At 48.9% G+C, this 23,154-nt stretch overlaps 1 protein-coding gene across 5 annotated transcripts in view; it reads left to right on the top strand.

Annotated features, from left to right (window-relative positions):
- Nucleotides 1-23,154, top strand: part of TSHZ2 (teashirt zinc finger homeobox 2) — a 508,475-nt gene that overhangs the window by 443,469 nt on the left and 41,852 nt on the right. The window contains exon 2 of one of the 5 annotated variants that reach the window (XR_015138825.1): nt 754-912. The exons of the other annotated variants lie outside the window; for them this stretch is intronic. The gene's annotated coding sequence lies outside the window, so the exon portion shown is untranslated. The remainder of the gene's footprint in view (nt 1-753; nt 913-23,154) is intronic. 5 annotated transcript variants of the gene reach the window in all.

Below are 23,154 nucleotides of genomic sequence, written 5' to 3'. Positions count from 1 at the left end.
CGCATGTAATTTACAGGCATGTGGTCTTCTATGAGGATCTGTAAGAATCACGTGGGCAGAGCTCCCAGGGACTAACGTATATGATTTGAGGAACTGGGCACTTAAAGACGAGCGGAAAATGACTCCTCTGTGGTCAGGGTTTTCTACATGCATAGATCCATCATTCACTTGACAAGCACTTATTGAGCATCTGTAGTGTGCTACGTTCTATTCTAGGCATCATCAGTGAATAAGATGGTCAAGGTCACTGCCACCCAGGTGCCAACATCCTAGGGAAGGAGAACAGACCGTAAACTAGAAAACAGAACAATGAATAATAGAATTACAGCTAGTGATGGGAGCCGCAAGGAAAAGATAACAGAACAAGGGGATGTGATAAAAAAAAAAAAGTGATGATCCTTGGGGTGGATGATTTTATTTTTTAATATCTACTTACTTATTATTTGGGCTTCCCTGGTGGCTCAGACCGGAAAGAGTCTGCCTGCAATTCAGGAGACCCAGCTTTGACCCCTGGCTTCGGAAGATCCCCTGGAGAAGGGAATGGCACCCCACTCCAGTATTCTTGCCGAGACAATCCGGGGGGTCACGGGGAGTTGGACGAGGCTGGGTGAGGATGCGCGCCGTGCAGAGACTCAGCCCCAGATTTGGGAGGTGGACCAACGGGAGCTACTGCACAGGCCGTGGCAGCGTGTTGGGTCCCCTGCAGCTCCTGCCCACTTGCTGAACAACTGTATTCTCTCTGCCGTGTGCCAGACATTGCTCCAAGCCCCAGAGATGCCGAAGGGAACAACAGACACCATCCCCACTCTCTCTCATGGACCTTAAATCGGGGAGAAAAAAGCATCCAACACAGGACCAGATCGCTATATGATTGTGTCGGTGATGACAGGTGTCCCGAAGAAAACTAGGACGGTAAGAATGCAGGGAAGGGTAGGCACTTAGATCAGAGGCCCGGGGAAGGCCCCAGGGAGCGCAGGGTATCTGCTCAGGCCTGAATGAGGCGCCGTCCAGATCGGAACCAGAGGTCAGCCCGTGCTTCCCTAACCCCAGCACGTCACTGCTGTTCTCGCTGATGCCAACCCCCAGCAGAACACAGCCCCACTCCAACTCCCCTCACCACAGTGCCAACGGATGAGTAACAGAGGAGGAGGGGGATTTTCACAAGGGGAGCACAGAAGTGGGGGACCTTGCCCCACACCAGCAGCAGGGTGTGATTTATCAACGTGTGATAAAGCCTCTCATGCATTTCTCTGAAACCGCAGAGGTTTCTCTTCTCTGGTCTCTGCAGGGGGCCCACAGCTTTCTTCTTGATTCCTTTTGTCCCCACCAACGCCCAGTCCTGATTTCTTTCTACTAAACGAAGCAATTCAGCTCAGCCCCAGTTTCTGCCACAAACACTCCCGCACGCTCAGCAAGACAGGGCTTCTTCGGAAAGGCGAGTGCTGCCCATTGTTGCCCACAGGAGACCTCACTTTCCCCACTCCTATCCCAAGTGGCTCAATGCACTATTTCTCCTTAGACCCTTGGTGAGGGAAATTGTGAACACAGCTGTCCCCTTGCAAATGGGTTGTGGAATACACACGCCTGCAAGCTCCCTTCACACTCAGCCCAGGACCTGAAATTGCTGTCCATGGCATTTTTTCCTGTCTGTGGCTTCCTGTGTTTACCCTTTCTTGATGTATAATCAGGCCAAGATGAGAAAGTAGCTGAATTCCTGCCTTGCATCTATGGACTTTGGTTCAGGCAGAGGTTGGCGAACTATGGAGATCCAAGAAGAAGTTGTGCTGGAACACAGCCACATCGACTTCTCAGAAGGTCGCCCCTGGTGATTTGGGCTGAAATGCAGAGCATCACTCCCCAGCATGAAAGCAGCCACATGCATGAGACTGGGCACGGCTGTGTTCCAACACCACTTCATTTCTAGGCACTGAGATTTGAGTCTCATTGATTCTCGCAGGTCACAACATATTGCTACAATTTTGATTTTTTTTCCCACCAGTGCTGTGTGTGTGTGCATGCTCAGCTGTGTCTGACTCTTTGCAACCCCATAGACTGTAGCCCACCAGGCTCCTCTGTCCATGGGATTTCCCAGGCAAGAATACTGGACTGGGTGTCATTTCCTACTCCAGGGGAATCTTCCCAACCCAGGGATCAAACCCACATCTCTTGTGTCTCCTGCTTTGGCAGGTGGATTCTTTACCTACTGTGCCACCTGGGAAGCCAGTTAAAAAGGTGAAAACCGTTCTCAATTTTCAGGCCTCACAGAACCAAGCAGCAGCATGGATTTGGCCCAGGGGCCCTGGGTTGCCGCCCTGATGTTTGGTGAGGAACATCAGGCTCTCTGGGTTTTTGCCTCCCTCTCGGGAAGGCAAGGCGTCAGCACCCTCCAGCAGGAGGAGGCAGCCTGGCCCCGGCCCTGCCCCCCGGGCTGCCAGAGCCTGAAGTAGCTCCTTCCACCGAACCGGTCCCCCACCGTCCTGGGCTTTAGCCCGAGCCTCCGGGACAGGGCTGCTCGCTCACCCTGGATCTCCAGCACTGAGCCCCACGGCCAGCGCCCAGCAGACACTAAACCACGTTAGCGGAGGGAAGAAACCAAGGAATGTTCGAAAGACAGAGCAGCTTTGTGCGGTTCTCAAGCCCATCTCTAGTATCGCTCATTTATGATAAGATACAGCCATTACTTACTAGCAAAATGAATAATTAACCATTTCTCAAAGCCTGGCGGAACGGACAACAACGAAGATCGTTGTGAGTGATACGTCTAAATGACTTCTTGAAACACAGCCCGGAGCCCCCGCTCTGTGATGTTTCCATTGATTGCCAAATGAGTTGAGGCCACTTTCCGCGAATTTGGGGAGGAGGAGGAGGGCCCCACTGCTTGGCTCCGGTTCTGTCTTCAGCGTTCCGCAATTAAGACCTGGCCTTGTCCAGAGCCCCATCTGTCATTACCTTTAATATTGAGGCAGCATGCTCGGATCCAAATGGAATCTGGCTGCCTGGTACAACCCAAAGGTAAACCACTTCCGATCACATCTTTCACTGTGCATCGTCTGGGCCAGCTGATGTCTGTTTCAGCCAAGCCATGGGCTCTTCTCACGACAGTGCGATGGAAAGCTGATGTTCCATGAACTTTTCTACTGGTGCCTCTTTTCCGACGGACAGCTTCACCCTGCTCCCTCGGCCTGCCTGTTCGTCTCAGAGATGGGGCCCCCGTTCCCGCTCTTCCAATTAGCTTGGGCAATGACTGGGATAATTTAGGCCTTGCCCCGTGTGATCATCTGTACAGTTACAACAAATAAAACATTTTAATACGACCAGTGGCTGCATGTTTACTGTATCATATTGCTGAGAACTGACTGGATGCCAATGCTACAATGCAAGGGGCGAGATGAACTCTAGAATGATGACACTAATAAGGAAATTACAAAAGGCCCAACAAATGGCATTTGTGTTAAATCAATGATGCTCTGTTTGTTTTTTTTTTTAATTCTAATCTTTCTTCAAAAAAAAATTATCTTTCTAAACAGTTGGCGATTCCTATTCTTGTTCGTCTTCCTGAACATAATTAAAAACATGTTGTGGCGTCTACTTAAGACATCAGCTTTCCCAAGTCTGTCTTGTCCACTGCGTTTTAAACAAAGACACTTGTTTTGGCATTGTGCCCTTAATTAATCATTGGAGGCTTTATTGCTGCACCAAAAAAAAAAAAGTGTCTCTGTTTAATGATTCATCACAAGTCCAGTTTCTGCAGAACTTAATCAAATACAGAACCAACTTTCTAATCAGCTTAAATACTGAGGAAAAAATAATAACGCAGGCCTTGTTTTTAGGGTGGTATTAAATATTTGATTTGAAGTGTTGGAATGAGACACCTTGTCTATATAGCGTGTGCCTGGGTGCTAAGTCACTTCAGTCAGGTCTGACTCTGTGACCCCATGGACTGTAGCCCACCAGGCTCCTCTGCCCAAGGGATTCTCTAGCAAGAATATTGGAGTGGGTTGCCATGCCCTCCTCCAGGGAACTCCTCAACCCAGGGATGGAACCTGCATCCCATGCCTTGCATTGTCAGGCGGGTTCTTTACCACTAGAGCCACCTGGGAAGCCCTGTTAATAGAAGTTGTTTAGGAATTCTTTCATGGGAAAGATGGAATTCTTTCAAGAGGATGGAAGCTCTTTATTTATTGAGAAAAAAGAAACTTTGATAGTTCAGTGAACGTCATTTAGCACTGGGTCTTGCTGAGGAAGAGATGAAGCCTTGAGAGACTCGTTTGAAAAGAGCCTGAAAAAAAAAAAAAAGAGCCTGAAGAATGCTTATCTTCATGGGCAAATTTTAAGATTCACTCAGAATCAGCCCGTACATCACTGGTTAAGGCTGACTCCTGCTGCTGCTAAGTCGCTTCAGTCGTGTCCGACTCTGTGCGACCCCATAGACTGCAGCCCACCAGGCTCCCCCGTCCCTGAGATTCTCCAGGCAAGAACACTGGAGTGGGTTGCCATTTCCTTCTCCAATGCATGAAAATGAAAAGTGAAAGTGAAGTTGCTCAGTCGTGTCCGACTCCCAGCGACCCCATGAACGGCAGCCTACCAGGCTCCTCCGTCCATGGATTTTCCAGGCAAGAGTACTGGAGTGGGGTGCCATTGCCTTCTCCAAGGCTGACTCCAGAAAGCGCTAAACCCACCCTTGCTAACTCTGAGCAGGCCACGGATCCTTCCTCAGTTTCACTCTGCCTTGAAATCCTAGAATGCTTGTCCGTCAGACTTCCATTCTCTAGGCATATGCCTAAACAGGATCCACATAGAAATCCTTGAGGCAAGACAAAGCACAGTAGGGCTTCCCTGGTGGTCCAGTGGTTAAGAGTCTGCTTTACAATGCAGGGGACACTGGTTCGATCCCTAGTCCGGGAAGATGCCACGGAGCAATTCTGCCCCTGCACCATGGCTACTGAACTCTCACTCTAGAGCTCAGGTGTCACAACTGCTGGGGCCCACGCACCTGGAGCTGTGCTCTGAAACAAGAGAGGCCACTGCAGCAAGAAGCCCGCACGGCAACCAGAGAAGAGCCCCACTCACCGCAGCCAGAGGGTAGCCCCATCTCTCCTCAACCAGAGTGTGCCGTCGTGCAGCAAGGGAGACCCAGTGCAGCCACTGAATAAATAATAAATAAAATATTTTTTAAAAAGAAAAAGAAAAGTAAACAGAGCCATCTCTCTAAATCCCACCAAATCAGATCTAGGGTTTTAAAGACAGTCTCAATAGGAAAGCAAAATAACTGGAGAAGTATCTCGTTTGAATTGAGCCAGCTTAACAAAATTTAACCCTTTCTGGGCTTGTGATCTGTGGCCTCCTGAAGAAGTTTTGGGCTGCTGAGCTTTTGCTGTTCTAATAGTAATAATACTAACTTTCCACTATTACCATCGCTGTAGTAGGAGCGGTGGTGATGCGCCTGCTGCATTTGTGAGAATTTGTGTGATTTGTTGGTCACTGCTACAGTCTTGAAACCACATTAATATGAGCTGTAGTTCAACGTGCCTCAACTCAGTCGGTGTGCCAAGCACTATCGCAGCTGTCCCTTGTGGAGTCCTCACATTCACACGAGGCATAGATACACGCACTGGAACGCCGTGTGTCTCGAACCTAGCACCGGCACTCTGAAGTCATGTGCCTCTAGGAGCCAGGCAGGTGGGGAGCGTGGCAAACTGCTGGGCACTGGCTCAGTCCAAAGCGGGTAGGAGCTAGGCATTTCCATGTAGAAATTTGAACCCAGAGGGGCCAGTTGCCAGACCTATTTCTTTTTCAATTTTTTAAAAAATATATATTTATTTATTTGACTGCTCCAGGTCTTAGCTGTACTACACAGGATCTTCAGTCTGAGTTGCAGTATACTGGGTCTAGTTCTCTGACGAGGGATCGAGCCCCGGCACCCTGCATTAGGAATGCAGAGTCTTAGCCATTGAACTACCGGGGAAGTCCCTCAATGTTTTTCAGAAGAAGCTATTATGTGAAAGTGTCGGTGTTCACTCCAGACTTTTCAAATGCCCGGGTAGCTCAGCTGGTAAAGAATAACCCCTAAAAAAATTATCTTTAGGCCAAACGTAGCTCTCCAGCCAACAGTTTAAGGCCTCTGCTATCAAGCAACTCTTGAGATAAAGGATATTTCTCTTCCGCTAAACTAAAAGTAAAATCATCTTTTACTTTATTTATTTATTTATTCCACTAATAAAAGCCAGTACATTCCGTATTAATTGCACAAGTAGGTTTGGCCACCTAGAGGCAGGGGGAGGAATTCGATGACCTTAGGGATCTTCACTCGCCTCGGTTCTGTTCAAGCAGGTGACCCACTGGCCCTCTGCACCCAGGCCCGAGGAGACCCTCAGCCTTCCCCTCTCCACAGCACTCCTCGCCTCCCCTATCAGCTGATTAACGTGACTCCATGGGCATAAGAGGCCCAGGCGTCCTGCAGGTGCTAAGCACTGTCTGAGGAGTTCTGAGGGGGCTTGTATGGTTGCTAGGCAGCCAGCAAATGTGACTTCTCCACTGGGGTAATGCAGGAGAGAGGCTTGTGCGATGAGCCTGCTTATCACCAAAGAATGATGAAATCTAGACAGCGGAGTCACTCATGAACCCAGGGGGCTTCTGTTCTGTCCAAAGGAGATACACACTCGTTGAGAGGGAGGAAGTCCACTCCATTTACCCCCACCAGAATGAGGAAACTGACACTCCAAAAATGGGCCCGTGTACTCTTGATGGGAGCAGAAACGGCTTTGCTTTCTTAAGGAGGAATTTGGCGAGAACTGACAAAAGTTTAAGCCTTTATTCTCTTCAACCTGCGAGTTTATGGCCGGAAATTTATCTTTTACATCTATTTGTTGTTGCTGTTGTTGTTCGGTCCCTCAGGTGTCTGTCTCTCTGTGATCCCATGGACTGCACATGCCAGGCTCCCGTCCTTCACTGTCCCCTGGACTTTGCGCAAATTCAGGTCCATTGCATCAGTGATGTCATCTAACCATCTCGTCCTCTGGCCTCCCCTTCTCCTCCCACCTTCAATCTTTCCCAGCATCAGGGTCTTTTCTAACGAATCGGCTCTTCACATAGGGTGGCCAAAGTATTGGAGCTTCAGCTTCAGCATCAGTCCTTCCAATGAATATTCAGAGTTGATTTTCTTTAGGGTTGACCGGTTTGGTCTCCTTGCAATCCAAGAGACTCTCAGGGTCTTCTCCAGCACCACAGTTCAAAAGCATCAATGTTTCAGTGCTCAGCCTTCTTTCTGGTCCAACTCTCACATCTGTACATGACAAGTGGAAACACCACTGTTGTGACTACCCAGACCTTTATCAGCAAAGTGATGTCTCTGCTTTTGAATATGCTGTCTAGGTTCGTCATAGCTTTTATTTCAAGGAACAAGAGTTCTAATTTCATGGCTGGGCATGTATTAATATAGGAAGGTGTGTTCAAAATGATGTTGCCTCCACATGGAGGGTAGTAGTTCAAACCATAGACTCTGGTGCCAGACCCACTAGCTTGAATCTCAGCTCTATGGGTACAAGCTGTGTCATCTTAGGCAAGCTGCTTTACTTCCCTGTGCCTCAGTCTCCTCTGCTGAAAAATGGGACTATTAAAATATCTGTTGCATATGGTCACTAGGAGAGTAAATGAATTAATAGCCCTATTAAATGTGAGGTATTTTCACCCATTGAAATTGCACAAGCATTTTTCAGTTTTCCACACCAGAAGATTCAATAAAGTCCTTCAAAACAATGAAACAAATCTCTATGTGTTGGTAGAAAATCCTAAGATTTGTTATTTAACGGAAATACCAAGTGGCTACAGCATTCACCTTTGTGTTTAAAAATAACATATAAATCATATTCAACAAAGAACCTGCTATTAGCCACTGGGGTGATCCTGATTTTTCCTTTTATATAAAATTTTTATTTAAAATCTTATTTAAGTAAGATTTAATGTGTGAGTAAACACACACCATCTTAAACATAAATACTATGCTTATCTTGTTGTTTAGTCACTAAATCATGTCTGACTTTTTTGCAACCCCATGGGCTGTAGGACCAGGCTCCTCTGTCCATGGGATTCTCCAGGCAAGAACACTGGAGTGGGTTGCCATTTCCTTCTCCCATGCGTGAGAGTGAAGTCGCTCAATCGTGTCCGACTCTCAGCCACCCCATGGACTGCAGCCTACCAGGCTCCTCCGTCCATGGGACTTTCTAGGCAAGAGTATTGGAGTGGGTTGCCGTTTCCTTCTCCAGGAGATCTTCCCGACCCACGTCTCCTGCATAAGCAGATTGTTTACCACACAGCAACCAGGGAAGCCTGTGTTTATTTGTGGAGAGTATTCCTGCTCTGACCGGAAAGAAGCATTAGGCTTGGATGGAGAGCTTTTAATGTTTGAATGGTTTGAAATTTTTGCAAAGTTCTTGTGCTTTTTTTTTTTTAATCCAAGAAGAATCTTATTTGAAAGGAAAAGCCGGGACTAAGCTCAGTGTCTGCTGGCGGTGGACTGTACCCCAGGGCTCAGGACCCCGTGTTCCCACGTGGACCTTTCTGCCCTCCCTTACTGAGGAGGCGGCCACCTGGCTCCCTGCGGGGCGGGGCGGGGGGGGGGGGGGGGGGGCGGTGCTGGTCTGCGGGAAGCCCTGACTCCGCCCCTTCCGGCTGCTGACCTGCCGCAAGGAATGTCACGTCTCTGTGCCTCCCCTCCTGTCTGTCCCGTGAGCACGCACAGCTCCCCCAGGACTCTGAGAGCACTGACTGAGCAAAGGTTTGCAGGGGCGGGGGCAGGGCCTGTCGTCTATAAAAGCGGGGGTTATTACTGCATATGGTGGCTGATTTCCAACTACCAGCTTCACGAAGGTGGCACGAATCAAGACGTTCTCTATTGTCATTTATGCAAATTAAGGAGACAACACCTAGGGAAGAAAATATCTTGCCTGTCTCTCTCTTGTTTTTCTTCTGTCTTTAACATACCCCATTACCAAAAGCCCTTAGGCTTCTGTTGATCACTTACACAATAAACATATTAAAATCAGCAAAGCGCCAGGTTGGCTATTGTCTAAGCTTCATCTTTTTAGTCCAGTGCTCAGCTTGAGAAATGCCTGTGGGGGGGAAATTAAAATATGCAATGATAAATTGTCGATATTGTTAATTCTAGAGATGCAAGGGCTACAGTTCAGACAGGTGTGCCCTCCACCCTGGCCCAGGACCCCACCGCCCCCTTCCACAGTTCCCGCCCCTTCTGATCCCCACCCACACCCTCCCCCACGTACCCTACACACGCACAACTTTCTCCACACATGCCTCCTGGATAATGCCATCTTTATTACCCTACAACTGTTTTTCAGATAATCTACCTATCTCTAGCTGTTTCTACAGTTCCCCCCAAATCCATATAACGTCTTAACTCCATAATACAAACAATAAGCAAAGAGAAAGCATATCATAGGAAAATAACATGATACATATGCATGTGTGTACATATTATATATGTGTGTGTATTCTATATGTGGACATGTATGCACTCATATGCTCAGTTGCTCAGTCATGTCTGACTCTTTGTGACCCCATGGACTGTAGCCTGCCAGGATTCTCTGTCCATGGGATTTTTCAGGCAAGAATAGTGGAGTGGCTGCCATTTCCTTCTCCAGGGGATCTTCCAGACCTAGAGATCAAACCCGCGTCTCCTGTGTCTCCTGTATTACAGTCCGTTTCTTTACCACTGCACCACTTGGAAAGCCCTGTGTACAAGTATGTCCACACACACACACACAAACACACACACACAAACACACACATACACACAGACACACAAACACACACACAAACACACACATACACACAGACACACACACACAAACACACACACACAAACACACACACACCTACACACACACACACAAACACACACATACACACAGACACACACATACTCAGGCATCACTGCATTAGGAGGCATAAGCAAAAGTCTGGATTAAATAGAAGTAAGATGATATTTATTTGCACTTTTTATACTGACATTTTGCAATAAAAGCTAAACAATACACATGTGTGCATGTGTGTGTACACGCATTGTGAGTCCAACAACTGCCACAAGGGCAGTGAAGCCAGGGGAGGGTCAAGCAGGGTCCGCACTGAGGAATTTGCAGTTTGCAGTGTAGGAGGGTTACCCTGGTGCTCATGTGAAAGGCGCGTGGGTGGAGACAGGAGGAGGCAGGAGACCGTCCAATGACCGCCACCATCACCCTCAGCTGCAAGGGCTCAGGAAGAGGAGAGAGTGAAGACTCTTGGTGGCCCCGCCACTGAGCCTTGCTGGTGCTCTGGACGTTTGCCGAAGTCTCAGCAGTCGTCAGGGTGATGTGGTGGGTAGCACAGCCTTCAAATATGGACAGAACACAGGCTTCATCGACAACATCAGGGGAACTGGACCTAATAACAATATCCAGAAAAATCTGCTAATCAGGTCATTTCTTCCCACAGTAGTGGGGTTTGATTCACCTGTCAATTTCCCCTGGACTCTGAGCTCCCTGAGAGCCCAGCTTTTGCTCTTTCAATCTCTGTGGCATCAGGGATTAGGATGTTGGGTCTGGGGACCAGACCAAATCCTGCCCATCACCTATCTGTGTAAATAAAGCGTCAGGGATGCAGCCACACCGGTTCATGATATGTTACCTGTGCTGCCTTAGCCCTATGATGTCAAGGTTGAGGATTTGACACAGAGACCCTGTGATGTGTGAATTCTGAAATATTTACTATCTACCTCTTCAAGAAAGTTTACCAGGCTCTGAGCTAGCATCATGCAGAGGACATATAAATATTCATTCAACGCACGAGTGTGAATGTCAATCATCACAGGATTTCCATTGACTGCTTTTTGGCTGACACACCCCTTGAACGGCACCCCCAAAGGTGAAACTTTTTTTCTGGGTCACCCTCCTTGTCCTGATTTGTCCAGTTCTTTGGGGAATCCCTGAGCAGAGTTGGGTTGGAGAGGCAGGGTGGGGAGGGCTTGAAGACAGCGAGCGGGCCCTCAGGAGCGGAAGCTTTAGCAGTCTTGGCCCAGGGTGCCATCTCGGGCAGGGCAGTTCCCCAGGGCGTCCCACACGGCGCAAGACGGTGCGAGACACTGAGTCGCATCTCCGGCCTCCAGCCCCTAGAAGGCAGTGGTGCTTCCTCTCTTCCAGGGCATGACATCCAGAAATGGCTCCCAGGAGGCAAAAATCTCCCAGTTGAGACCCATGGCTCTAGAGAGAGACTGCAGATAAGAACTAAGTACTGGGGTCTTCATATAAATGTCCCTGAAGATAGTCCCCACATTAAAAAAAGAAAAATCTTGACAGGCATATACACAGCCTCCCTCTGTTGTGCAGTCTAATTACCCACCCTCAGGAAATTTCTGATATCCAGCCTAAACCCCTTCAACTGCATTTGCCCCTCTTTTTTCTTACTCCATCATTAATGAAAAATAAAAACTAGAACCAGTACATAAGCTCTCCATATTAACCCTCCTCCCATGACAGTCCCTTCACAGAGGGAGCTGGGGAATGCATAGTACAGTCAGTCAGTCAGTCAGCTGCTGAGTAGCCCCCTGCCAGCACTGCTTTAGGGGCTGAACCAGATCAAGGAACAAGACTGACCCAGTTTCTGATCTCACAGAGCTACATTTTAGTGAAAAGAACAAATTAGTAAGTAAATAATCAAACAGTATCAGTGATTGTTGAGTGTTTGATGCTATAAGAGTGAGTCATAGCAGCAAAAGAGACACAGATGTAAAGAACAGACTTTTGGACTCTGTGGGAGAAGGCGAGGGTGGGATGATTTGAGAGAATAGCACTGAAACATGTATATCACCATATGTGGAATGGATCACCAGTCCAGGTTCCATGCGTGAGTCAGGCACTCAGTGCTGGTGCACTGGGATGACCCTGGGGGACGGGATGGGGAGGGAGGCGGGAAAGGGGTTCAGGATTTGGAACACATGTATACCCATGGCTGATTCGTGTCAATGTATGGTGAAAGCCACTGCAATATTGTAAAGTAATTCAGTTCAGTTCAGTCACTCAGTCATGTCCGACTCTTTGTGACCCCATGAATCGCAGCACGCCAGGCCTCCTTGTCCATCACCAACTCCCGGAGTTCACTCAAACTCATGTCCATTGAGTTGGTCCATCCAGCCATCTCATCCTCTGTCGTCCCCTTCTCCTCCTGCCCCCAATCCCTCCCAGCATCAGAGTCTTTTCCAATGAGTCAACTCTTCACATGAGGTGGCCAAAGTACTGGAGTTTCAGCTTTAGCATCAGTCCTTCCAAAGAACACCCAGGACTGATCTCCTTCAGAAGGGACTGGTTGGATCTCCTTGCAGTCCAAGGGACGTTCAAGAGTCTTCTCCAACACAGTTCAAAAGCATCAATTCTTCAGCGCTCAGCTTTCTTCACAGTCCAACTCTCACATCCATACATGACTACTTGAAAAACCATAGCCTTGACTAGACGGACCTTTGTTGGCCAAGTAATGTCTCTGCTTTTTAATATGCTCTCTAGGTTGGTCATAACTTTCCTTCCAAGGAGTAAGCGTCTTTTAATTTCATGGCTGCAGTCACCATCTGCAGTGATTTTAGAGCCCAAAAAAATAAAGTCTGACACTGTTTCCACTGTTTCCCCATCTATCTGCAATGAAGTGATGGGACCAGCTGCCATGATCTTCGTTTTCTGAATGTTGAGCTTTAAGCCAACTTTTTCACTCTCCTCTTTCACTTTCATCAAGAGGCTTTTGAGTTCCTCTTCACTTTCTGCCATAAGAGTGGTGTCATCTGAATATCTGAGGTTGTTGATATTTCTCCCGGCAATCTTGATTCCAGCTTGTGCTTCCAGTCCAGCGTTTCTCATGATGGACTCTGCATAGAAGTTAAATAAGCAGGCTGACAATACACGGCCCTGATGTACTCCTTTTCCTATTTGGAACCAGTCTGTTGTTCCATGTCCAGTTCTAAGTGTTGCTTCCTGACCTACATATAGGTTTCTCAAGAGGCAGCTCAGGTGGTCTGGTATTCCCATCTCTTTCAGAATTTTCCACAGTTTATTGTGATGCACACAGTCAAAGGCTTTGGCATAGTCAAGAAAGCAGAAATAGATGTTTTTCTGGAACTCTCTTGCTTTTTCGATTAGCCTCCAATTAAAATAAATCCATTCTTTCCAAAAAAGAGTGAGTCATAGGGGGCTTCCCCTATGGTCCAATGGTTACAAATCTGTCTTGCAATGCAGGGTTGAGGGTTCGATCCCTGGTCAGGGAACAAAGACCCCACATGCTGCAGGGAAACGTAAGTCCTTGCACCGTGACGAAGACTCAAGGCAGCCAAATAATAAATCTAAAAAATGTGTCATAAGTCAGTTATACCTCAATAAACCTGGAGAAAAGAAGAGTAGGTGTACGCTCAGCTAGGATGGTAAGGAAAGCCCTCCCTGTGGAGGAGGCGTTTAAACAGAGGCCTAACTACCGCTGAGGAGCAGAACCACTGAGAGTCGTGGGCAGAACGCGTGGTTTCACTGTGTTAACCCTTCGGAGTTTGTGTTCTGGGATGGGTGTGGCGAGGCCTCTCTCCTGACGTCCCCTCCGTGTTCCCATCCTTCTGGCATGAGGGGAGGAGCTCTGAGTGGTCCTCCGTTCCCTGAGCAGCTTCATGAAACAGCCCTGTTGGGACTTCCCCACTGGTCCAGTGGCTAAGACTCCATGCTTCCAGTGGCGGGACACAGGTTCAATCCCTGGTCAGGGAACTAAGATCCCACATGCTGTGCAGTGCAGCCAGTAAATTTAAAAAAAAAGAAAAGAAAGAGCCCTGTCAATCAGCCTGACTCTGCCTCAGGCTGTCAGGTGGATTTCCTATGACTAGTCAGTGCTAGACCTAAGGGATCCCTAGGTTCTCCAGGAGATTAACCAGAACCTGAAGTCTTCTCCCCACCCCCAGCTCAGTCCCCACAAGTCCCAGCAATGAGGCAGGCACCTGGAAGGGAGTCAGGGAGGCTAGGATGGCTCAGAGGATATTCATCTGAGTGGGGAGGCCTCTGATCACTTCCACTAAACCAGAGTAGAAATGTCTAGGCTCACCTCCCTCTCTCCTCCAGCACCTCCAGTAAGCTCCTTTCTTTCTCCCAAAGGTTGAGCTACTTCCTACAATAAACCAGATCCCAGAGGTGACTTATAACATGAGAAAAATCCAGGCAGGTAGAAAAGTTGTACCTAGTTGCTAGTGGAAGCCAGGAGGGAAAAATCGATGGTCTGGGGCTTCTGGCACCTTTATGAACTAGGCTGTTTTGTTTACTTGTGATCCAGCCTCCTGAGATACACTGCAGGTGAGAGGGTGGACTCTGGGGTCCTATAGGTGTGAGTGCAAATCTGGGCTGCCCTTACAGGCTGCCAGACCTTGAGGAAGCCATGTAAACGCTTTGAGCCTTTGTTTCTTTCTCTGCGAAATGAAAAGTTCTACTTTGGACAGTTGTTATGATGATAAGAGAGAGGTATATGCTAGTCACAACAATAACATCCATCTTGCACTGAGTTTCTACTGTGTCCTAGGCACTGTGCTAAATTATTTTCATAAATATTCGATCTTCACAGTGGCCCTAAGGGCAGGAGCCATTTTCTGGGTGAGAAGAGTGAGGCTTAGAGATGCTAAACCGCACACCCACATCTGCCCAGTTTGGAAGGAGCGAAGCTAGTTGTTGTCGCCAAGTCATGGCCAACTCTCTGAGACCCCATGGACCGCAGCACACCAGGCCTCCCTGTCCTTTACCACCTCCCAGAGTTTGCCCAAGTTCATGTCCATTGAATTGGTGATGCCATGCAACCATCTCATCCTCTGTCATCCCCTTCTCCTCCTGCCTTCAATCTTTCCCAGCATCAGGGTCTTTCACAATGAGTCAGTTTTTCGCATCAGGTGGCCAAAGTATTGGAGCTTCAGCATCAGTCCTTCCAATGAGAATTCAGGGTTGATTTCCTCTAGGATGCACTAGTTTGGTCTCCTTGCAGTCCCGCGGTCTCTCTAGAGTCCTGTCTAGCACCACAGTTCGAAAGCATCAGTTCCTTGGCACTCAGCCTTCCTGAGCCCAAATGCTAGGCGCTTGCCACCGGTCCCCTCTGCTGCGGGTGATCCATAAAAAATGCTGTGCTACGTGTCATGGTTCTCATCCCAGGGGGAATAAGTGTATGAGTGGATGGACAGAAACCTGCCTTCACTACCCACAAACATGAGCAGCATGAGTAGCTGCTGGGGCAGGAGGAGCATTTCAGAGAGAGAGCAGCTGCTGCTTGTCGGAGGTGCCCTGTCCCAGCACTCAAGGGCAGTGCTCAGCTGGCGTCCTAACGCCCCCCGCTGAGCCCAGTGGCTGATGCAGTCACGCTGGGGCCATGCACACTGCACCCTCTCTGTGGCTGTACCCCACGTGTAAAGCAGGGATTTGCAAATTCATTCATGGAATTTGCCAGGATTTATGTATTAAGGCCCCCTTCCCCAGTGCCTGGCACTGCTCTGTAGAGAAGTGGGTAAGATGGACATAAAAAGTTAAAAAGTTAGTCACTTAGTCGTGTCTGACTCTTTGTGACCCCAAGGACTGTAGCTCACCAGGCTCGTCCATGGAATTCCCCAGGCAAGAATATGGAGTGAGTTGCCATTTCCTTCTCCACGAGATCCCCACCCAGGGATTGAACCCAGGTCTCTGGCATTGCAGGCAGACGCTTTACCAACTGAGCCAGCAGGGAAGCAAAGATGGACATAAATTCTGCCCTCAAGTAGCTCACCCCCTGCGGTGGAAGGAAATCCAGAGAGTCAAACGTGTAACGGGACCACACAGGAAGAATCCAGGGTCTGTGCCCGCAGGAAGGGTGGAGGGGAAGTATCGGTGCAGGAAGACGTTCAGGATGACGTGGGGTCAGAGGAAGCCTGGCTGAGAAGGGGAATGGGCAAGGGTGCGCCGGGCGGGAGGCTGGGCGAGAAGGTTCCAGGCGTGGGAAACAGGGAGAGAAAGCGACGGCGCGGAGTCGAGCCGGCCCACTCGGGAAAATTTCCCTGACTGTGCTCCTCAGAGCACCAAGACCACAAGAGGCTCCTCAGGAAAAGCCTGTGGGGTCCGACAGGCTTTGCGAATCCCTCATACCCCGTGTCTGGAGTTTGTGGTGCCTGTTAGCATAAAGACAGGCAGACTGGCCGAGGTGCTAAGTGGAGCCTGGTTCAGCCATCCACCAGCCTCTGCAACTGCACGACCATCTCTTCGTGCAACACCTGTTGGCATTCCGCAGAGCTTTGCCTCCACGGGAGCCAACCTTGCCCTGTGGTTTAAGCTTAGGGCCCTTTCTCTACAATGCGCAGGTTTCTTGACTCGCGGTCCCGCACGGGACTGTTCAGCCAACACTCACTGAGTGCCTCTTGCTAAGGGCCAAACACTGGGCCAGACCCAGCGCGATACGGAGTGGGGACAAGCTGCCGCCTCCTCTTCAAGAGTCACGCGGTCAGCCCACGCAGAGGTGGGCAGAGGAGAAAAAGCGGGCGGATGCTGAGGCTCCCCTGGGGAGTCAGTGACCCGGACTTTCCAGCGGACCGCTTTGGGGACTGAACGGAACTGACATGTCCCAAAGCGCTGCTCGTCTCTCTTGTGGCATTTTCTGGACCAACCCATAGTAGGAGCGCACACCGAGGACCCCTACCAAATCCGAGTGCTTTTAAAAGCAAGAAGCGGGTGGCCGCTTAGAGATCAGATGAAAGGAAAACCCGCCCAGGAGTTTGTGCCTTCTCAACACCTTTCCAAGAAGGGGACTGCAAGCTTCAGGACCAGCCCCGGCAGATCCAAACGCAAATGGACACCTACGTACAGCTCCCCAGCCCCAAGCAACCCCTGAGCTAGAATGAACTGGCTACCTCCGCCACGCACACGCCGTCCTCACCAACCGCATACACACGGCACACACCCACGGATCAGGCCTCCTCGCTTACCACCCGCATAGGATTCGTTTTCAAAGGCGAGGCTTCCCTCATAAAGATCTCGTATCTAAGAACAGGAGGCCCTGCTGGCAGAGGGTAAGGACAAAGCGTCTGTACTGACTTGTAAAACCTACTCATTGTTCAGTTCAGGATTCAGTCGCTCTGTTGTGTCCAGCTCTTGGGGATCCCATAGACTGTAGCCTGCCAGGCTCCCCTGTCCATGGGATTCCCCAGGCAAGAACACTGAAGTGGGTTGCCATTTCCTTCTCCAGATGATCTTCCCAATCTAGAGATTGAACCCAGGTCTCCTGCACTGGCAGGCAGATTGTTTTGCCACTGAGCCACCTGGGAAGCCCATACTTATTTTAATCACCCCTGAACATACTCATGTTTAATTCAAAATATTGTCTCCTTCAGTTTACAGTCAGGACTGGAGGAGCAATGTAACACAGTGTTAAGAGCATAGAACACAAATAACGATGCCTACGCTTACCAGCAGAAATTTAAGCCCCTGATTTGAGCCAGATGCTCTAAAGGGCATTACCTATTAACTCCTTGTCGCATTCTTAGCCCCATTTTACAGATGAGAAAACAGAGTCTTAAAAAAGGTGCAGTGGTTTACCCAAGGGCACACAGAGGAAGACACACAGCCAGATTAGACACCTGTCTTGAGTCGCCTCCTTATGAGAGGTGTGTGGACCTTGGTGTGCTTGAGTTTCAGCCCCGGAGCTTTCCTGCAGGGGCACCTTCAGGAAAACCTGCCAAAGCTTGCAGCCACCCTGAGAACTCCCACGTGTCACCTCATTGCTCCGCTTCATCCACACTCCAATATTAAAAGGTCCATTGGTTCTTCCTCATTTGACCAGTTAGACAACTGATGCTTTGAGGCCATCTGAAACTGGTCCAAAAAACCAAGCTGCCAAGTAACCAAGTCATGTCTTAAGCCAGTGATTCTCAGCCAGGGCGAGTTTGTGTGCCAGAGGATGTTTGCGTTACCTGGAGACCTGCTGGGTGGTCACGACTGGGGCTGGCGGCACTGCGGGCATCTGGGAAGAGGCCGGGGTGTGGCTCCACTCCACACGATACGCAGGACAGCCCCCATCCCACGGTGAACAGTGATCCAATCCAAGGGCAGGACGGGCAAGGCTGAGCCACCTCGGTTTAATCCAGGTTTATCCAGCACCAGAGTCAATAATTATCTTGCACCATTTTACTTCTCTTAGGGTTCATAGGAGCTGACTCATTGAAAAAAAGCCCTGATGCTGGGAAAGACTGAAGGCAAAAGGAGAAGGGGGCGGCAGAGGATGAGATGGTTAGAAAGCATCACCGACTCCACAGACATGAGTCTGAGCAAACCCCAGGAGATAGTGAAGGAGAAGGGAGCCTGGCATGCCGTAGTCCATGAGGTCACAAAGGGCTGCACGTGACTTAGCGACTGAGCAACAGTCCAAGGGTTCATAAACCTCAACGGTGTTGACATTTGGGGCCAACGTGTCTGATGGGGAGGCTGTCCTGGCGCACGTGTATGGGATTTTCACAGCATTCCTGGCTTTTACCCCTTAGATACCAGGAGCCCTGCACCCTCCCTGCATCCTGACAACCAAAAATGTCTCCAGGGATCGCCAAGTGCCCCCAGCACCCAGCTCGTACTCCAGGACTCCCTCTCCTTCCCCTAGTGGGAGGCACATCACCCCCGGTTGAGAACCATCACTCTAACCAAAGGAAAATCAGTTTAGCTATGAAATAAGAATTAAAAGCTCCCCTGGGAAATATTAAGAGAATGTTCTGGATAACCATTATTTAAATATGTAAAAAAAATGTAGGTCAGGGTATGTGTGAAGATATATTAAATACCCGGGCATGTCTGTCAGAGAGGAATATCCCCTTTTATGATCTCCTGCCCAAGTATTGTTGGGGCAACAAATTAACCGACCTCTTTAATTCCCAGCTCTGCGTTATCCATCACGTTGAGCTTCAGAGACTATCCGGCAGAATAGAAATACAGAGCAGAATTCCCTTTGTGTTGTTAACAGTGTTCTATTTGGGGAGCTCCGTTATTATTCCAAAATGAACTAGATCTTAACTTGCAGCAGTGTTACTAGGAGAGGAGCCGTGAGCGGCCCGCAGCTGACCCACAGTGGGTGGCTGCCAGCCCCTCTCCCTTCGAGAAGCGGCCTGTGCTCAGACCCCAGGCAGCAGACGGGGCCCGTGAACACTGGACAAGCGCCTGGTCTGGTTCCAGGTGAATGAGGCGCTCGTTTCACTAAGAAAGCTTGTCCCTCTCCAGCAAGCTAAAAATGTACACATGCACAACCGGAGCATCTTCACCAGTGACCATCTACTAAGAACGTCTGCACGACAAAACATCATTCCACAAGAAAGAAGGCAGTTCTGCTGTTTGCAGCAACACAGAGGCACCTGAAGGACAGTCCGCTGAGTGAAGGGAGCCAGAGGAGAAAGACAAATTCTGCATGATCTCACTTCTGTGCGGAATCTAAAAACCAAAAAAAAAGCCAAACAGAGGGTAGAGGGTGGTTCTCGGGGCTGAGGGAGTGGGAAGCGAGGAGATGCTGGTCCCGGTGGACCAGCGCTTGGTGGTTGCGGGACCACGTTCTGGGGAGCCAGAGCCCAGCACCGGGGTCTAGCGGCGAGGGTACCGCAGGGCACACTTGCAATTTGCTGGAAGGACAGAGCGTAAGCGTTCTTGCCACACACACACAGATACACACACACGACCGTGTGAGGGTGTGTTAATTAGCCTGACGGTGGTGATCATTTCACAGTGAATACACATGTGAAATCACCACACTGCACGTGTAAAATATATGCGGGGTTTTAAGAAGTTTTTATTTGGCTTCGCGGGTCTTCGTCGTGGCATGCTGCATTTTTAATTTTGGCATGCGGGGTATTCACTTGCAGCATGTGGGCTCTAGTTCCCTGACCGGGGATCGAACCCCAGGCATCGGGAGTGCAGAGTGTTAGCTGCTGGGCCACCAGGGATGTCCCACATGCTGCAACAAAAACCTGGTACGGCCAAATAAATAAGTATAAATATTATACACAGCTTTTTGTCAATAAAAAAGAATTTCCACGGCTTGGGAATCGAGGCACAGCTACGATCTCACAACCTTCCCATGATGATATAAATCAGGGGTCAGCAAATGTTTTTGATAATGAGCCAGACAGTAAATATTTTCAATTCTGCAGGTCATACAAACTCTGTTGCAGCTGTTCAATTCTGCAGCATGTTAATATGGCCATAGACAGGATGTAAATGATGAGCCGTGTTCTAACACCTTATTTATGGAATCTGAAATCTGAATTTCATGTAATTCTTAAATCAAGAAATATTCTTTTCATTCATCCTCAACCATTTAAAAATGGAAAGAAAAAAAAAAAAAACACTCTTTGCTCCTGAGCCGCAGGTGAACAGGCAGCAGTGGAGTTTGGCCGGTCCGCCTCTTAAATGGAACACAACAAAAGGGGGACATCATCATCTCCCCAAATCCCGTAAATTCCCACTTTCCCGTCTTTAAGATGAAGGAGACCATCCTGGACATTTAGGGCTTGGTTCGGTGGCACTACAGGAAAGAGTCTTGCTAACACTGGAGTTTCTGGAGGATTCCGTCTTTAGAGGATTGAATAAACATTCCAGGACAAACTTGGCGTAACTTAGTGCTGGCTTTTTTCTTTTCCTGCTGTGATTCCCTAAAACAGGAATTTATAATAGAAAGTAGGGCTTCCCAGGTGGCTCAGTGGTCGTAAATCCATCTGCCAATGCAGGAGACCTGGGTTAGGACCCTGGGTCGGGAAGATTCCCTGAAGGAGGAAACAGCAACCACTCCAGTATTCCTGCCTGGAGAGTCCCACGGACAGAGGAGCCTGGCGGGCTGCAGTCCACGAGGTCACAGAGAGTTGGACACAACTGAGCAACTGAGCACACACACAGTAGAAAGTAACCAGTGAACTGGATATTTTAAGGACCTCCTGGTTAAAAAATAAAGTAGACAAGAAGAAAGAAAAAATCCTTGGTTTCTAAGCTGTATAAAATACAAAGCTCTCAGTTCCCACGTGAAAGGAGGGTCTCAAAAAATGAGCCCCCAACCCCTGTCTCTCTAAGCACAGTCATCGGAATCAGGAGGAGAGAGAGGCTTATTTGATAACTTCTTGGAGGTTATAAATTCTTTATCAACTCCAGATTAAGTCTCTAAAAGGGATTTTTTTTTTCTACTTCTTTTTTTTAAGTTACCGTGATCACAATTTTCAGATTTTCAGCTATGTATAAAACTTTTTTCTCCCTCCTTCTCTCACAGAGAAGGTCAATCACTTTTTAGATATAAGAGAATTTGGAAGAGATTAATGACAAAGACAAATGATGATTTTTATTTTAGCGGAAGTTTCGGTGCGTTTTCTGCCCAGCCCGGGGACTGATAATAAAGTGCACTTGACATATAACTGCGGAAGTTCTTCGCTTTCAAGTTCCACGACGGATCAAAAGAGCCAATTCTCTCTTTAAAAAGAAATGTCCTGGAAGGAAAAATAAAAGGAAGGTTGAGGGGAACCTCATCCACCTCTTTTGTCTTTTCCTCTTTTCTTTGTGGCCCAGAGACAGAGCCTTGAGTGACTTCTTCAGAAAAGAGATCAGTGAAATTGTCAGTTGATTACTTCTCCTTGATTAGCATTTATAAGAGCCCTGTGATACAGTATTTGCATTCCTATTTAGCCGTGATTTTTGTGGGGCACCAATGATTAAACTTGTCATGGGGCTTGATTGACGGGGTCAGATCTTCACTTTCTACTCTTTTGAAATTAAAAACAAATGTGTCAGCTGCCTTCATGGGCCGGAGCGCCGTGAAGCTCGCCTGCCTTGTCATTGCAGATAGGTCAGGAATGTTTTAATTTTAGGGATGGATTCTGCTTGTCAAGTAGAGTGTGATGGCGTGTGGTTCTGGAGATGAGATGTGAAGGGTGTAAAACAAAGAAGGGGAAGAACAAAGACAAAGACACTCACATTATTAGACAGATTTAATTAGTCTGAATGGATATTATGCTAGATGAAGCAGTGAGCTGTGAAATTAACCCTTGATTACAGACTGGCGGATCATCCTCGGGAAGAGAATCAAACCTTTGTGAAGAGATGCGAGGTGCGATCGCAGCCCCTCCTGCCCTCCTGGGTTGCCTGCCAGAGCCGCACCCCTCCCCATCTACTGAAACACCAGGGGAAGCTGGTCTGGAGCGTGTGCAAGCGGTGTGCGTAGAGGAGTCCCCTTCCACTTCGGAGAACGTGACAAGCCAACGGCAGTTGGGTGGAAAGCTAAGGGCTCCCCATGATGCAGGCTTCCGAATCCAAAACCGAGACGACGAACAGCCAAGTTTGAAGGAGGGCTGTTTATTTTGTGCGTCTGCATTGAACAGCTCTGGTAGTCACCCTAGAAGGTCACCTCCCAGCAATGCCCCTGATACAACCTTCCCCTGCCTGTCCCTAACACAGCCACGGTCTTCTCCAGGGAATCCCAGCTACCGTGTGACTCCCAAGAATTCCACACGTATTAACGGAGAGATGGAAGGCCTAGACACCTGACTCAGCACAGACGCCCAATTAAGCAAAAGTTGCTTATACCGAGGACCTCAACAAGGAGGGGATGGTTGTGACAGACAGTGCACACACAAAGGTCCACAGGTCTGAGACGCTGCTGCCGTCCAGAAACCCTTTCATTCATACAAGTCATCGAGGCTGTACCAGCCTTTGTACCAGCCCTGTATAAGCTGAACCGATTAATGTCTACTTCCGAGTGACTCCGTCTCCATCATTCCCAGCACCGGTCTCAGGAACGGGAAGCCTCCAGGCGCATCACACAGAGAAGGAGGGTCTGTCAGCCTGGCCCAGGGTCAAGTGGAAAGTCAGCACACTGGGAGGAAGTAGAGTTGTAAAATTTGCTTTAGGGTCCTTCCCCAAAGCCAGTCTTCTCGTCGGTTAATGCGGGGTACGGCTCCTCCCCTAAGGATGTCTCCCTGTCACGCTGAGAGTGAAGTCTGAGTTGTGCACATAAAGCGCCAGAAAGGCGTCCTGGGTCGCGACTGTGGTCGGCGTCAAGACACAGGGCTCTAATTCTCAGCCCCTTTTCCGGCTCTCTGTCCTGTCTTCCTCAGCACAGCTTCGCACCTTCGGGTTTCGATGGCTC

Source organism: Bos grunniens, chromosome 13 (genome assembly GCF_055505025.1).
Source record: "Bos grunniens cultivar Pamir isolate PY7600 chromosome 13, Bosgru_T2T1.0, whole genome shotgun sequence".
Taxonomy (NCBI): Eukaryota; Metazoa; Chordata; class Mammalia; order Artiodactyla; family Bovidae; genus Bos; species Bos grunniens.
This window is presented reverse-complemented; position numbering and strand designations above follow the sequence as displayed.